Raw genomic sequence first — 14914 nt, 5'->3', positions numbered from 1 at the left:
AACAAGAACCGGAGGGTGCTTGTTAAGGTTCTCCTTAATGGGTCCCGCATAAATAAATAAAAAATGGAGTAAATTAGAGAAAAAATATGACATGACTTGAAAGAAAAAATTGGACAAATTTGCCCTCTTAATATGTGACATGGTTAGCATTGGCTAGGTTTTTTTTTTTTTGGACAAAATTGCCCTCCGGTGGTTGTTCCCTCCCTTTTTACTTTTTATTTCCCACCAAATCTTCTTTTACCAATATTTTATTATCTATTGTCTTTCACTTTACCAATATCAAACTAAATTTCTTCTCCTTTACCAATATCAAAGAGAAAAAGAGATGAAGAAATGTCATTAAAGGATTGAGGAATTTTAAACAAGGTACCACTATTGTATTTTATTTGATTCATAGTTATTTTTTAAAAAATAGGTTAAAATTAATATGTTGTTAATTCTTTTTTTTGATACATGTATATTGTAGCACTAATGGATGGGGATGTAGTTGCAAAAGATTGCTTTGACTTAAATGAACCACTTCATGAAGGTATTATAATTTTATTTTATTTTGATTTACATTTCATTTATCATAAAATATTTTTAAACTCTTGTTTTTATATAGCACCAAAATTTATATGACGTTAATTTTTATTTCTAATACATGTATTATAGCATCAATGGATGGGAATGTAGTTGCAAGTGAGAGTCACTACTTTACTCCAAAATATTGTTTTGACTTAAATGAACCCCTTCAAGAAGGTATTATAATTTTATTTTATTTATAAATTTACATTTCGTTTATCATAGAATATGATGTTTATATTTTAAACTCTTGTTTTAATATAGCACCAATGGATGACAATGTAGATGCAAGTGAGGCTCATCAATTTGTTCCAATGGATTGTTTTGACTTAAATGAATTTTCTCAAGAAGGTATTATTATTTTCATTTTATTTGTAATATACAATTCATATATCACAAAATATGATGTTGATTGTTTTTTAAATTTTTGTTTTAATATAGCACAAGTTGATGATGATGTGATTGCAAGTGAGGTTCATGGAAGTGTTTCAAAGATTTTTGTTGAATTAAACGAGCTTCCAAATGATGGAAAAATTAATAATACTTATGTAGATGAAATAATTGATTGGAATGAATGTCCAATAGATAAAATGGGAGTTATTGAAGAACATGAAGATATAAATTCAATAGAAAATGAGTTTAAGCCTTTTGTTTGTCAATGTTTTCCTAGTGAAGAAGCTTTTGTTTTCTATAAAAATTATGCAAATCGATATGGTTTTACAATTCGAAAAGGTCACACTGTGAAAAAACAAGGAGAAATAGTAAGATGTGATTTCTTTTGTCATCGACAAGGTAAACAATCACTAAAAATAGTGGATCCATATAAGGAGCAACGAAATAGGAAGTCTTTAAAATGTGGATGTAAAGCTCATTTAAGTATCATTTTGTGAAAGTCATTTGATATTTTTCCTCGAGAATGACATGTCACTAAGTTTGTTGTAGACCACAATCGTGATTTGTTCTCCCCTTCGAAAGTGTGATTTCTTCCAGCCAATCAAGTTATCACTATAGATGATGAAAAATGCATTTTCTTATTGAAAGAAGCTAGACTTTCAATTAGAGAGGTAATGCATGTTATGAAACTTGAGAGGCATTTGAAACATGGAAAACTTCCATTTTTTCAAAGGGATATTCATAATCTTTATGTGAAAATGAGGAGGAAGAATGCAAAGAATGATGCCATGGATCTTCTACAATTTTTCAAAGTTGCTAAAGAAGAGAACTCTAGATTCCAATATGCATTTACAATTGATGAAGAAAATAGATTGGAGCATATTTTTTGGTCACCTACTCATTGTTTTGATTGGTACAAAAAATATGGCGATGTGGTTGTTTTTTATACTACTTATAAGGTGAATGCTTATGATATGCATTTTGGTATTTTTGTTGGTGTCAATAATCACGGAAAGACAATTCTCTTTGGTTGTGCACTTCTTCAAAATGAAACAACAAGTGTCTTGCGATGGTTAATGAAGGTACATTCTTTGTCTTATAAATTTGTACAATTATTTTTTAAATTTTATTTGGTTAATTAGTAGAATAATAACGTATATGATTTGAAATATTTTCATGCTTTAGTAAATTTGTATTTGATTAGCAAACTTTTCCATGCTTAATGAGGAATCAACCTAAGGCAATTTTGATGGACCAAGATCCATGGATTATAGAGGCAATATCAAAAGAATTGCCGGCTACAAAGCATGTCTTTTGCATATGGCATATTACTGCTAAATTTAGTGGTTGGTTTACATCAATTCTTCGTAATTAATATTCAAATTGGTGCATGGACTTCTATAAATTATACCAATTAGAGTCATGTGAAGATTTTGACAATCAATGGTTTCAAGTTATGAAAAAATATGACATGTTCTCTAACAAACATGTAATTGGTTTATATCAAATCAAGCACTTTTGGGTACCATGTTACATTCGTGGGCATTTTTTTGGTGGAATGACAACAACCGGAAGATCGGAAAGTATAAATACATTTATTAAACGGTTAGTTAGTTCTCACACAAACTTGATCCAACTCATCAAATAAGAAAGTCATTATTTACCTTACACTTTTTTTGTTGTATAATTTTTTTTTGGTTAATATTTGTAGTCTTCATGTGTCATACAAAAGTTTTTAATTTATTTTACTATTTGTAATTTTAGGTTGATCTTCCCATTGAAGATATTGAGCAAACACAATCACATGATACGATTTTGGAGACATATAGAGGTTCTTCTTTAAGATTAATGTCACCGTTAGAAGATTAAACACATAGTGTTTTGACGCCCTATGCTTTCAAGATTTTTCAAGAGGAATTTGCGAGAGCAACACGATATTCGGTGCTTCAAGAAAATGGTATTGAATTTGTGCTACAATATTATAAAGATGAAACAAGTCAAAGGCACAAAGTATTATCGGATGGTAAGATGACATATTGTAGTTGCAAGAATTTTGAATTTTAGGGTATACTTTGTTGTCATGTACTTAGTGTATTCCTTCATAAAGATTGTTACCAAATTCCATCCTTGTATTTACCACCACGTTGGTGTTGTGAAGCATCATTAAGTGAAAAGGAATTTCTAGTGGTGGATGATGAAAATTTAGTGGACAAGGAAAATATGGTTGATGCTAATGTTAATGATATGATTGATGGAGATTGCTTCATTAATTGTCCTCCACTCTCAAAGACAAAAGGTCGTCCGAAGCAAAAACGAATGAAATTAAGGTGGAAGAGAATTAGGAAAGAAAAAGAAGTCTTGTGGCCTTTGCAAGCATGTTGGCCATAACATCTCAACATGTCCGGAGAAAGATAATTGTACTTCCTCAAATGGTGCCCAAAAAAGAAAAAAAATGTACTTCAAGTGAAATTGGATTGAATCCAATATTTTCTTTGAAATGTTAGGCATAAACTCTTGAGCTTGTAAAAGAAAAAAATTATGACAATATTGTGTTTGTTAATTTTGACAATATTAAGTCATTGGACAATATTAATTTTGACAATATAATGCCTTTGTTAATTTTGGCACTTCTCTTGTTTTTTTGGTTTTTGGTTTTACATTTCCATTTTGACAATATTATGCTAGTGAATATTCACATTATCATTTTCAATATTATGTCATTGTACTAAAACACTTCTTTCTACCTTTTTTTTATATAATGAATTTACTTAAATCTTTATAAGGGATTCAATAAATACTAATTTAAATTAAATATTCTTGAAGAAATTTAAATCATGCTTAAATTGCCCATTTATAAGGGATTCAAACCTAAACTCTAATCCACGCTGATATTACATTGTTAGTCCTTAATATTTATCTACCAGTGCTTTAGTTTTAAAGTATCAAGTGAATGTTATTGGTCTTTAAAATATCAACTTTGACAACTTAATGTATTTGTTATTTTTTAAACTTTCTTTTTTGGTGTACACATAGTATCGGTGTTGTTTGTATTGGTATTGTTTGGATGCTCAATTAATTCCAGCCCAATCTAGGTAGGCTAGGTTGGGTTAGATCTTTTTTCAACCTAACTATTGTGGTGGGTATGATGGAAAATATTTCTCAACCCGGAAAAAAAAAGATTAATGTTTTTGGTCTTTAAAGTAACAACTTTGACAACTTAAGGTATTATATTGTTAGTCCCTATTTCTCCTTTTTTTTTCTTCTTAGTACTACCTTTTCGAATTGTAAATCGATTTGCATAATTTTTATAGAAAACGAAAGCTTCTTCTTCACTAGGAAAAAATTGACCAACAAAAGGCTCAAATTCATTTTTTGTTGAATTTATATCTTCATGTTCTTCAATAACTCTCATTTTATCTATTGGACATTCATTCCAATCAATTATTTCATCTCCATAAGTATTATTAATTTTTCCATCATTTGGAAGCTCGTTTAATTCAACACAATTCTTTGAAACACTTCCATGAACCTCACTTGCAATCAAATCATCATCAACTTGTGCTATATTAAAACAAAAATTATAAAAACAATCAACATCATATTATGTGATATATGAATTATATATTACAAATAAAATGAAAATATTAATACCTTCTTGAGACAATTCATTTAAGTCAAAACAATCCATTGGAACAAATTGATGAGCCTCACTTGCATCTACATTGTCATCCATTGGTGCTATATTAAAACAAGAGTTTAAATATAAACATCATATTCTATGATAAATGAAATGTAAATTTATAAATAAAATAAAATTATAATACCTTCTTGAAAGTGTTCATTTAAGTCAAAACAATATTCTGGAGTAAAGTAGTGACTCTCACTTGCAACTACATTCCCATCCATTGATGTTATAATACATGTATTAGAAATAAAATTAACATCATATAAATTTTGGTGCTATATAAAAACAAGAGTTCAAAAATATTTTATGATAGATGAAATGTAAATTACAAATAAAATAAAATTATAATACCTTCATGAAGTAGTTCATTTAAGTCAAAGTAATCTTTTGCAACTACATCCCCATCCATTAGTGCTACAATATACATGTATCAAAAATAAAAATTAACATATTAATTTTAACCTATTTTTTTAAAATAACTATGAATCAAATAAAATACAATAGTGGTACCTTGTTTAAAATTCCTCAATCCTTTTGTGGGGAGTAAAAAGACCCTGATGGTTATATGGGCCTTTGGGCCATGCTAGGGAAGGCCGACCTGCTCTTGGGTTTAGAACTTGTTAATACTACGGGTCGGCCCATATGCCGAGGATCAGAGAATCCGAGAACTTGTTAATACTTGTGAATTTCTCTTCGGACGGACACCGGAGAACCCGGGACTTCATGATAAACGTTAGGCAATGACATGGTCAAAACCAATGGTTAAAAGGGGTAAACCCTTGAATGTCCTAGAAGCACCGATGTTAGAGAAACACCAAGGATAAAGGTTGTCACCTCCACATTAAAGACCCTGCACCTACCACCCTGGCCGCATTAATGGGGAAGTGACACCTGAACAATGGAAGGGAAACTTCTGGTTACTATTCAAAGGCATTAAGAAAAGAAATATCTAGGCTAAGGGGGAGTTGGGGCAACACGTGTACAAAGTATCAAAAAGAGGAGTATTTAAGGAGCAACTTGGAACGGAAATGGGGATCCCTTCTTGGTAATCAAAAAAAGAAAGAGAAAAAAGAGAGAGAAATAATATAAGAACAGTTCTCGGCTTACGTCCGAGCAGGTTGATTTACAGTATTCCTTGTTGTTTTCAAGTGTTTACAATCTTTGGCTTGTCATTTAATCCTCAAACACTTCTAACCTAGGTTTCAAGCCCACGCTCTACAAATCATATTGTTTAAGGCTCATTGGGCCTGAGCCCGTAACTGTTCTTGGGGCCAGGTGCAATTGTGCACTTACAATTGGCGCCGTCTGTGGGAAATCTAGTCTAGAAGAGGCAGGGATACTATGGCAGGCTTAGGTGCTCACCATGCTGAGTCACAGGGATCACAACCGGAAGATCATTTCGAACGTCTTGAACATCGAAGGGATCGTGAGGGGAGTGTCCATACAGAATATCCAGGTGCTAGCCATATTCATGAGGGGGGTAGCACCACCCACGATGAGAGTTCTAAATCCATGCAGAAGGAAATCAACCGTTTAAAGAGAAAGCTACGCCGCGCCAAGCGTAGGTTTTCACCGTCCTCATCTAATTCTTCCTCAGAGGAGGATAGGGGAGCTGGTTACAGCTCAAGGTTGCGCTCTCCCACCAGTGCAACATCCTCCGGTGAGGAGGGCGACCAGCCAACTCGCAGACGTAAGAAGCCTCGTTCTAGGGGCTTAGGCAATGATGCTATGAGTAGGGCGTTGCACCAGCTCTCCAAATCTCCATTTGCACGGAGGATTGAGAAAGGAAGGCTTCCTAGAAGGTTTACCCAGCCCACTTTCACCATCTATAATGGCCGGACTGATCCGGTGGAGCATGTGAGTCACTTTAACCAGAGGATGGCGGTGCACTTTCACAACGAGACCCTGATGTGCAAAGTTTTCCCCTCTAGCCTGGGACCTGTTGCTATGAGGTGGTTCAACGGCCTTAAGTCGGGGTCTATAAGTTTGTTTGGGGAGCTTACTAGGGCATTCGCTTCACGGTTCATCACGTGTAGCAGAGTACCTCGGCCATTGGACTCGCTGTTATCCATGACCATGAGGGAAGGGGAGACGTTGAAAGCATACTCCGATCGTTACTGGGAGATGTTTAATGAAATAGATGGCGACTTTGATGAGGTGGCGCTTAATACCTTTAAGGTAGGCCTCCCTACTGATCACGACCTGAGAAAGTCTTTGACTAAAAAGCCTCGCGGATGTACGTCGCCTCATGGACCGTATTGACGAGTATAAGAGAGTGGAGGAAGACTAACGCAAGGAAAGGGAAAAGAGAAGGTTATCCGCCGGGGAGAGAAGGGATTTCAGGTCGGACGGAATATCACAGTAACAGGGCCGAGGAGAGATTACGTTGGACAGCCGCCTGGCGGCACCTCGGCCGTGAACACGCTATTCCGGGAACCAGGACATCAGAGCTGCCCTGAGAAAGTTCGCAAGGAACCCTTCTTTAAATGGCCTCAGATAAGATGGCGGAGACCTGCGAAGTGGAATAGAACCTCTTTTGCCAGGTACCACCGGGATGTGGGCCACACTACCGAGAAGCTGTCGGACCGTGGAACCATCGGGAGGCTCGTCAGGTGAGGGAAAGTTAAAGCAGCACTGTGTCACCCACGGGCGAGTCACCAAGTTGGCTCAAACAACCAGAGGAACAATACATCTCGGCCAGCATTGGGAACAATTAATATTATCTTCGCTGCCCCTAGCAGGACCGGCTCAGGTCCCACTAGGGTGATGGCGGTTTCCCATCCACAGACTGAGGATGTGGGTCACAGGCCGAAGAGGTTGAAGGGCACTTTGCCCGTCTTAGATTTCTCGGAGGAGGATAAGGTAGGGACTATCCAGCCCCATGACGATGCTCTTGTGGTTACCCTCAGAATAGGGAACTATGACGTGAGAAGGGTGATGATAGATTAGGGCAGCGGTGCAGATATCATGTACCCTGATCTATTTAAGGGGTTAAGGTTGAAGTTGGAAGACCTTACTCCTTATGACTCGCCACTTATAAGCTTTGAAGGGAGAGCCGTTGTGCCGAAGGGACAGATCTGTTTGCCCGTTCAATCCGGCCTAGAAACGGTTGAGGTGGACTTCATCGTGGTTGATGCGTACTCTCCATACACGGCCATCCTTGCCAGGCCTTGGCTGCATGCGCTTGGAGCCGTCTCCTCTACCTTACATGTTAAAGTTAAATTCCCTCGGGGGGAATGTGTTGAGGAAATCCTCGGCAGCCAATCGGTAGCCAGGCAGTGCATATCGGCTGCAGTACTGCATCAGACAGAAGCCGAGTCTTCGGCTTTGATCACCAAAGACTTATAGCAGTTAACGGCTCCTGATTCATCTGGAATGGTGACAGGAGATGAGACACATTGCGAGGGATTAGAGAAGTTTCTAGTGGCCGATGACCCAGAGAGATTCTTCCAAGTCGGTGTACTTTTGCCACACCAAGAGAAGATGGAATTGTTAGAATTCTTGAAGGACAACGTTGATGTTTTTGCGTGGGATCCTTATGAAGCTCCAGGCGTGGATCCGGGCTTCATTTGTCATCACTTAAATGTCAACCCAGCCATTATTCCGAGAAGCGGCCACCTCGGCGCTCTTCTAGGGAACATTCTGAGGCTGTGAAGGAGAGGTGCTTAAAACTCAGAAGGGCTGGGGCTATCAAAGAAGTTTTCTACCCCGAGTGGTTGGCCCATACAGTTGTCGTTAAAAAGAAAAATGGAACGTGGAGGGTATGTGTGGACTTCCGATCCGAACAAGGCCCTGCCCTAAAGATTCTTTCCCAAAGCCACGTATTGATCAACCGGTGGATGCCACTGTCGGACATCCTCGGATGAGTTTCTTGGACGCCTTCCGGGGTTATCACGGATTCCCTTGGCACCAGAGGATCGGGGAGAAGACTGCCTTCATTACACCGACGGGGAATTATCATTATAAGGTCATGCCATTCGGTTTGAAGAATGCTGGGGCTACCTATCAAAGGATGATGACCAGAATGTTCGAACAGCAAATGGGGAAAACCATTGAAGTATACGTTGACGATATGGTGGTGAAAAGCAAAACAATACCCTCACACGTGAAAGATTTGGCCGACACTTTTCAGATACTGAGAAGGTACAAGTTGCGCCTCAACGCCTCAAAATGCTCTTTCGGCGTGGGGTCTGGAAAGTTCTTGGGATACATGATTACTCATAGAGGCATAGAGGTAAATCCGGTGCAGGTCAAGGCTATTCAGGACTTGCAGCCTCCTCGGAACCCAAAAGAAATTCAAAAGTTGACGGGAATGATTGCCGCTTTGAACAGGTTCATATCTCGGTCAGCTGACCGGTGTCGTCCTTTCTTCCAACTGTTGAATAAGTGGAAAGGGTTTCGATGGACCGAGGACTGCGAGTTAGCTTTTCAACAGCTCAAGCAATATCTTTCTCGGCCACCCATTTTGTCCCGACCGGAGGCACATGAGATTTTGTTTGCTTATCTGGCAGTGGCCATCCACGCGGTCAGCCTGGTCCTGATAAGAGATGATAACGGGGTGCAGAGACCGGTATATTACGTTAGTAAATCTTTGGGTGATGCCGAGGTGCGTTATCAACCCTTAGAGAAAGCGCTCCTGGCCGTGGTTCATGCCACGCGAAAGCTTCCCCATTATTTTCAGTCCCACACAGTGGTTGTTAACCCCAATTGCCCCCAAGGCGGTGCCTTGCGTAGCGACTACTCGGGAAGGATAGCAAAGTGGGGGACCATCTGGGGGCTTTTGATGTTAAATACAAGCCTCGCACCTCGGTGAAGGGGCCAGGTCCTCGCCGACTTGGTGGCGGAATTTGCCGAGCCATTACGGAAGAAACTCTAAAAGAAGCACACATGGATGAAAAATCAGTTGGTGTGATGAGACCATGCCTCCGATTTGGAAAGTGTATGTGGATGGGGCGGCTAATCGAGAGGATGCAGTGTTGGACTTGTTCTAACGTCCCCGAGGGAATTGTCTTCGAAAAATCTTTGAGATTGGCGTTCTCGGCTACTAACAATGAGGCCGAATACGAAGCGGTCTTGGTAGGCATGAAAATGGTGCATAGAATGGGTGGAAAGGAAATCCATATCTTCTCGGATTCTCAACTGGTGGTCGGCCAGGTCACGGGAACCATGGAGGCTAGAGATCCAAGGATGCAGGAATATTTGGCCCAGATTAAGCGCCAGCAAACTGAATTTGACTCCTTCGCCTTAACTCATATCTCTCGGAGCGGAAACACCCATGCAGACTCCTTAGCCACGCTGGCAACGTCCTCGGCTCAAGGTTTACCTAGGGTTATCCTCGTTGAGGATTTACTAGAACCCTCTCTTGTCATTACCAACGCACCTCGTATCCATCTAATAAGGCCTGGACCTAGTTGGATCGACCCGGTCGTATCTTTTCTTAGGGATGATGTCCTTCCTGAGGACAAATCTGAAGCAGATAAGATACGCCGAAAGGCGCCACGTTGCTGGTTGTCCGAGGACCAAAAACTGTACAAACGATCCTTTTCAGGACCGTACTTGTTGTGTGTACACCCTGATTCAACGGAGGGGCTTCTAGAAGAATTGCATGAAGGGATTTGTGGCAGCCACACTGGGGGAAGATCCTTAGCCCACAGAGCTCTGACTCAGGGTTATTGGTGGCCCAATATGCAAAGAGAGGCCCAAGACTATGCCAGGAAATGTGATTAGTGTCAGAGGTTTGCTCCTAATATTCATCAACCTGGAGGAGTTCTTAACCCCCTTTCCAGTCCTTGGCCCTTCGCACAGTGGGGACTAGACATAGTTGGGCCATTTTCGAGGGCAACAGGCAATAAAAGATGGCTTCTCGTGGGAACAGACTATTTCACTAAATGGGTTGAGGCCGAGCCCTTAGCAAATATAAGAGATGTTGACTCCAAGAAGTTTGTCTGGAAAAACATCGTTACTAGATTCGGTATACCACACACACTCATCTCAGACAATGGTGTTCAGTTCGACAGTAAGGCTTTTAGGAAGTATTGTGGTGACATGGGTATCATAAATAGATATTCCACCCCAGCTTATCCTAGAGGAAATGGGCAAGCCGAGGCCGTTAACAAAGTCATTGTCAGTGGACTGAAGAAAAGGTTGGATGATGCGAAAGGCAGATGGGTAGAAGAGCTCCCTCATGTTCTGTGGACGTATCGGACCACACCGCGCAGGTCCACTAGAGAAACGCCATTCTCTATGACTTATGGAGCCGAGGCGGTGATACCTCTGGAATCTGGTTTTCCCACCCTAAAGACGAGCTCTTTCAATTCAGAGAATAACGCGGGACTCCTGGAGAAAGGCCTAGATTTGCTTAGGAACGGCGCGAGGTAGCAATGGTCCAAATGGCTTATTATCAACAGAAGCTAAAACGGGGATATGACGCTCATGTGAGGCTAAGGCCACTTGCACCTGGTGATCTCGTACTAAGAAAAGTTGTGGGCACCTCTAAGAACCCAGCTTGGAAAGAATTGTACCACGCCCATGGAATGTAAATAATCTTAGAAGATATTATTATTAATAAAATGTGCTTTTGTCAGTGAACATTTCAAAGTTATGAGTGCCTCTGACGCATGAAGTTACTGTTCTTAAGAATCAAACAGAAACTTGGTCAAGTGCAGTCTTCGGACCACAAACCTTGTGGAAATTGATGTCTTGTCATTTGTTAAACAGAACCTTAGTTATGCCGGGTCTTCGGACCTCCTACTTTGGAAAAATTAACATTTGAAGCTATTGTTCTTAAGAATCAAACAGAAACTTGGTTAAGTGCAGTCCTCGGACCATAAACCTTGTGGAAATTGATGTCTTGTCATTTGTTAAACAGAACCTTAGTTATGCCGGGTCTTCGGACCTCCTACTTTGGGAAAATTAACATTTGAAGCTATTGTTCTTAAGAATCAAACAGAAACTTGGTCAAGTGCAGTCTTCGGACCACAAACCTTGTGGAAATTGATGTTTTGTCATTTGTTAAACAGAACCTTAGTTATGTCGGGTCTTCGGACCTCCTACTTTGGGAAAATTAACATTTGAAGCTATTGTTCTTAAGAGTCAAACAGAAACTTGGTCAAGTGCAGTCTTCGGACCACAAACCTTGTGGAAATTGATGTCTTGTCATTTGTTAAACAGAACCTTAGTTATGCCGGGTCTTCGGACCTCCTACTTTGGAAAAATTAACATTTGAAGCTATTGTTCTTAAGAGTCAAACAGAAACTTGGTCAAGTGCAGTCTTCGGACCACAAACCTTGTGGAAATTGATGTCTTGTCATTTGTTAAACAGAACCTTAGTTATGCCGGGTCCTTGGACCTCCTACTTTGGACAAATTGACATTTAAGCTTATTGATCTTAAGAACCAATGGGAAATTGTTTAAGTCTTGTCCTCGGACCACAAACTTGATTAAAGTTAATTTCTTATTGCGCCTGGAAATTAGTGCCTTACTGGTCATTAATTCGGATCTTAAGTTTTATATCTTTAAGTGTTAAGCAAATTTGTGTAAGGAATGGTCCTCTGACCTTACATCCTACTAGAAACGGTGCTATACATTGCAAGGGTTTGATCGTTATATGAGGTTTTTTTCTTCTTTTTAATCAAGGCATTGTTTAAATATCTCAAACATGTCACCTTCTGTTAAGTCTTTAATAACATGCGCATGATTATGTGGAAGTTGTGATTGTGCAATCCTTGGAGTTAGATTTGTTTACTCTGAGAAACTTTTGCTATGTATTAATGGGAAATTTTTGCGATAAGTATAAAAAGAATAAAGTAAAAACAGATGCAACACGATTGAAAATCAAATAAAGTTGTTCTTCATTAATCATTTGGACATGCACTACATATAAATGCTGAACATGGAGAAGAGAAGCCCTAAGCTAGGTCCTAAGCTTGTGGAGGAGGATCTTGCTGAGAAGTGCTGGTTCCCTCTGTCTCTTTCAACTCCAGCTCAAAGGAAGTCAGGACTTGCTTTCCTTTGTCTACTGTCTTCGTTGGAAGGACGTTGGGTTCCACTGTCTGGCTCAAATCCTTCTCTGCATCCCCTCCTCCTTCCTTCTCTTTGTTGGAACCTGAAGGTTTTGTAGGATCTGGAATCAGCTGTGGGACCATCGGAGGCAGAGCAGGGAGAGTTGACTCAGGGGTAGGAGTAGCAACAGGAGCCTCTTCAATCTCCTGTATCTCCAGGGGAAGCCAAACGTTCTCGGACTTCCTCAGATCCGAGGATAGAGGAACTCCAGCTACGTTTAGGGCTTCCCCCCAGACTTTCTGACAGTACTCCCGGCACAAAGCCGCAAAGGCCTCTGTCAGCTGCTCCTCGGTGGTTACTACTCGGTGGTTGCTACCCCTTCCTCGTAGCTCGTCTGCTTGGCAGCCTGTAGAGAGCGTTGGAATGAGCTGGCTTCTTCTTTCATCAGCGCAAGCTCCTTTTCCAAATCCGAGCGTTCCCTTTGGGCTCGGGCGAGCTCATCATCTTTTTCGCGAAGGAGCTTACGCTGCCCTTCTATCTGGGTCTTCATAGTCTTCAAGTTTGACTCGACCCCATTCTTCTCTCTCCTCAGCTCAGCCACCTCTGAGGTAAGCTTTTCATTCTCAGCAAGAGCCGTGCCCAAGGACTTCTCAGTCTCCATCCTGATCTCCAGCTCAGTTCTGGCCTTCTTCCGAGTGTCTTTTATGAACTTCTCGGCTACAAAGACCCCCTGAATGGCCTGTAACAAAGTATGATGGAATTAGGAATAGTAAAAAACTTATGAATATTGTTAAAAGTGGAACATTCCTAAAAAGGGGGAAACTTACTAGCGCTAGGTCCCTTTTTAAAGAAAGGAATAGTTGTGGCTGGCTCATTTTTTCCAAGGTCTCCATATCCTTGGGCAGCAGAAGAGGGCGCTCCAACACTTCGGCCAAGTGGTGGGCATGGCCTTGTTGAACCGCCTTTATACTGGATTGGCAGGAGATGGGTGCGCCGTCCAGTCTTAAGTCGGGGGACCAGGTGGTCGGTGCTCGGCGCACTTCGGCCTCGTCCCTGATTTCCCCGCTTTCAACAGAGCGGGCCCTACCCTTGCCTTTGTCCAGCTTCTGAACCGAATGGGAGTTGTTGTCGTGGTTTCTTGGGGTCCTTACTGATCGTCCCCTCAATATCCCCATTTCTCTTCTTCTTGGGATCCTCGGCTGGAAGTTTTGGCTCAGCTGGAGGAGGGGGAGGTGGCAAAGATGGGGGAACTTGGGACGCCCCCGTCTTTTTCCCGGCGACCTTTGCACCTCTCTTGGTCAAGAGATCCTGCATCCTATCCATGTCTTCCTCGGATTCGTGTTCTGGTTGGGCAACTACGAACCCTGCAATTCCAGAGGCCTCGGTGGGTTCTTCCTCCTCGTCAGAAAGTACGACGAACTGAGTCCCTCGAGGTCTTTCGGTGTCTTCGAGTTGGAATTAATCTATCTCTTCGTCTAGTGTATGCGAAGAAGACACCTGCTCTTCTGGAACAACAGTCGCCTGAGAATGCACAGCGAGGGGGGTTGCCGCAATGGGCTGTCCGTATAAAACGGTGTCAGGGGCGTCAGGGAGATCGTGGTCGTCCAAAAAGTGGGGCCGGGCTACGTTTATCTTCCTTCGCCTTTGGTCACCGGCTACTATGGCGTTTTCTATCTCCTGGAAGTCCGAGGAGATGGGAGTGTATCCTAAGATCAGATGAGCTGCTCTGAGTTGTAGGTCCTCGCTGACAAACACCTCGGAGCGCAGTACCCGGTTAAGATCTGCAACGTTGCAGTGGCTTAAGCATGGGCGCACGTGTCGCTTATCTGCAAAGGAAGACACCAAATCAAACGAATATGGTCAGATTCATACAATACATGATGAACCTAAATAAACGTGAATGCATGTGAGTGTGTATTTTTGTAAATATTAGAGGAGTTTGTGCGGGGGAAGGAAGGCTAATCCTAAGGTGTCGCACCTGGATCTCCCCACTCAATTGGGCAGTGGAGGCCGTCGTGCCAGTTTCCAGAGACGATCAGGTAGTCATCCTTCATGCCTTTGTTGGATTTGGGCAGACAAGAGATTAGCCTAACGACGCTGGAGCGGGATTTAATGTAGTAACCTACTTTGGAAAGTTTATGGGACTCGTATAGAAAGACAACATCGTGCCAGGTGAGGTTTAGACCCATTTGCTCGTTTAGAGCATCGATGCTACCTAAAACTCTAAAAACGTTTGGGAGGCACTGATCGGGACACAACCGGTGGTTGCGG

At 41.2% G+C, this 14914-nt stretch overlaps 1 pseudogene; it reads left to right on the top strand.

Annotated features, from left to right (window-relative positions):
• The first annotated feature begins 471 nt into the window (after positions 1–471).
• LOC142605948 (protein FAR1-RELATED SEQUENCE 11-like) lies at positions 472–12761 on the top strand (annotated as a pseudogene).
• The last annotated feature ends 2153 nt before the right edge of the window (positions 12762–14914 follow it).

The sequence above is a fragment of the Castanea sativa genome, chromosome 8 (genome assembly GCF_040712315.1).
Source record: "Castanea sativa cultivar Marrone di Chiusa Pesio chromosome 8, ASM4071231v1".
Taxonomy (NCBI): Eukaryota; Viridiplantae; Streptophyta; class Magnoliopsida; order Fagales; family Fagaceae; genus Castanea; species Castanea sativa.
This window is presented reverse-complemented; position numbering and strand designations above follow the sequence as displayed.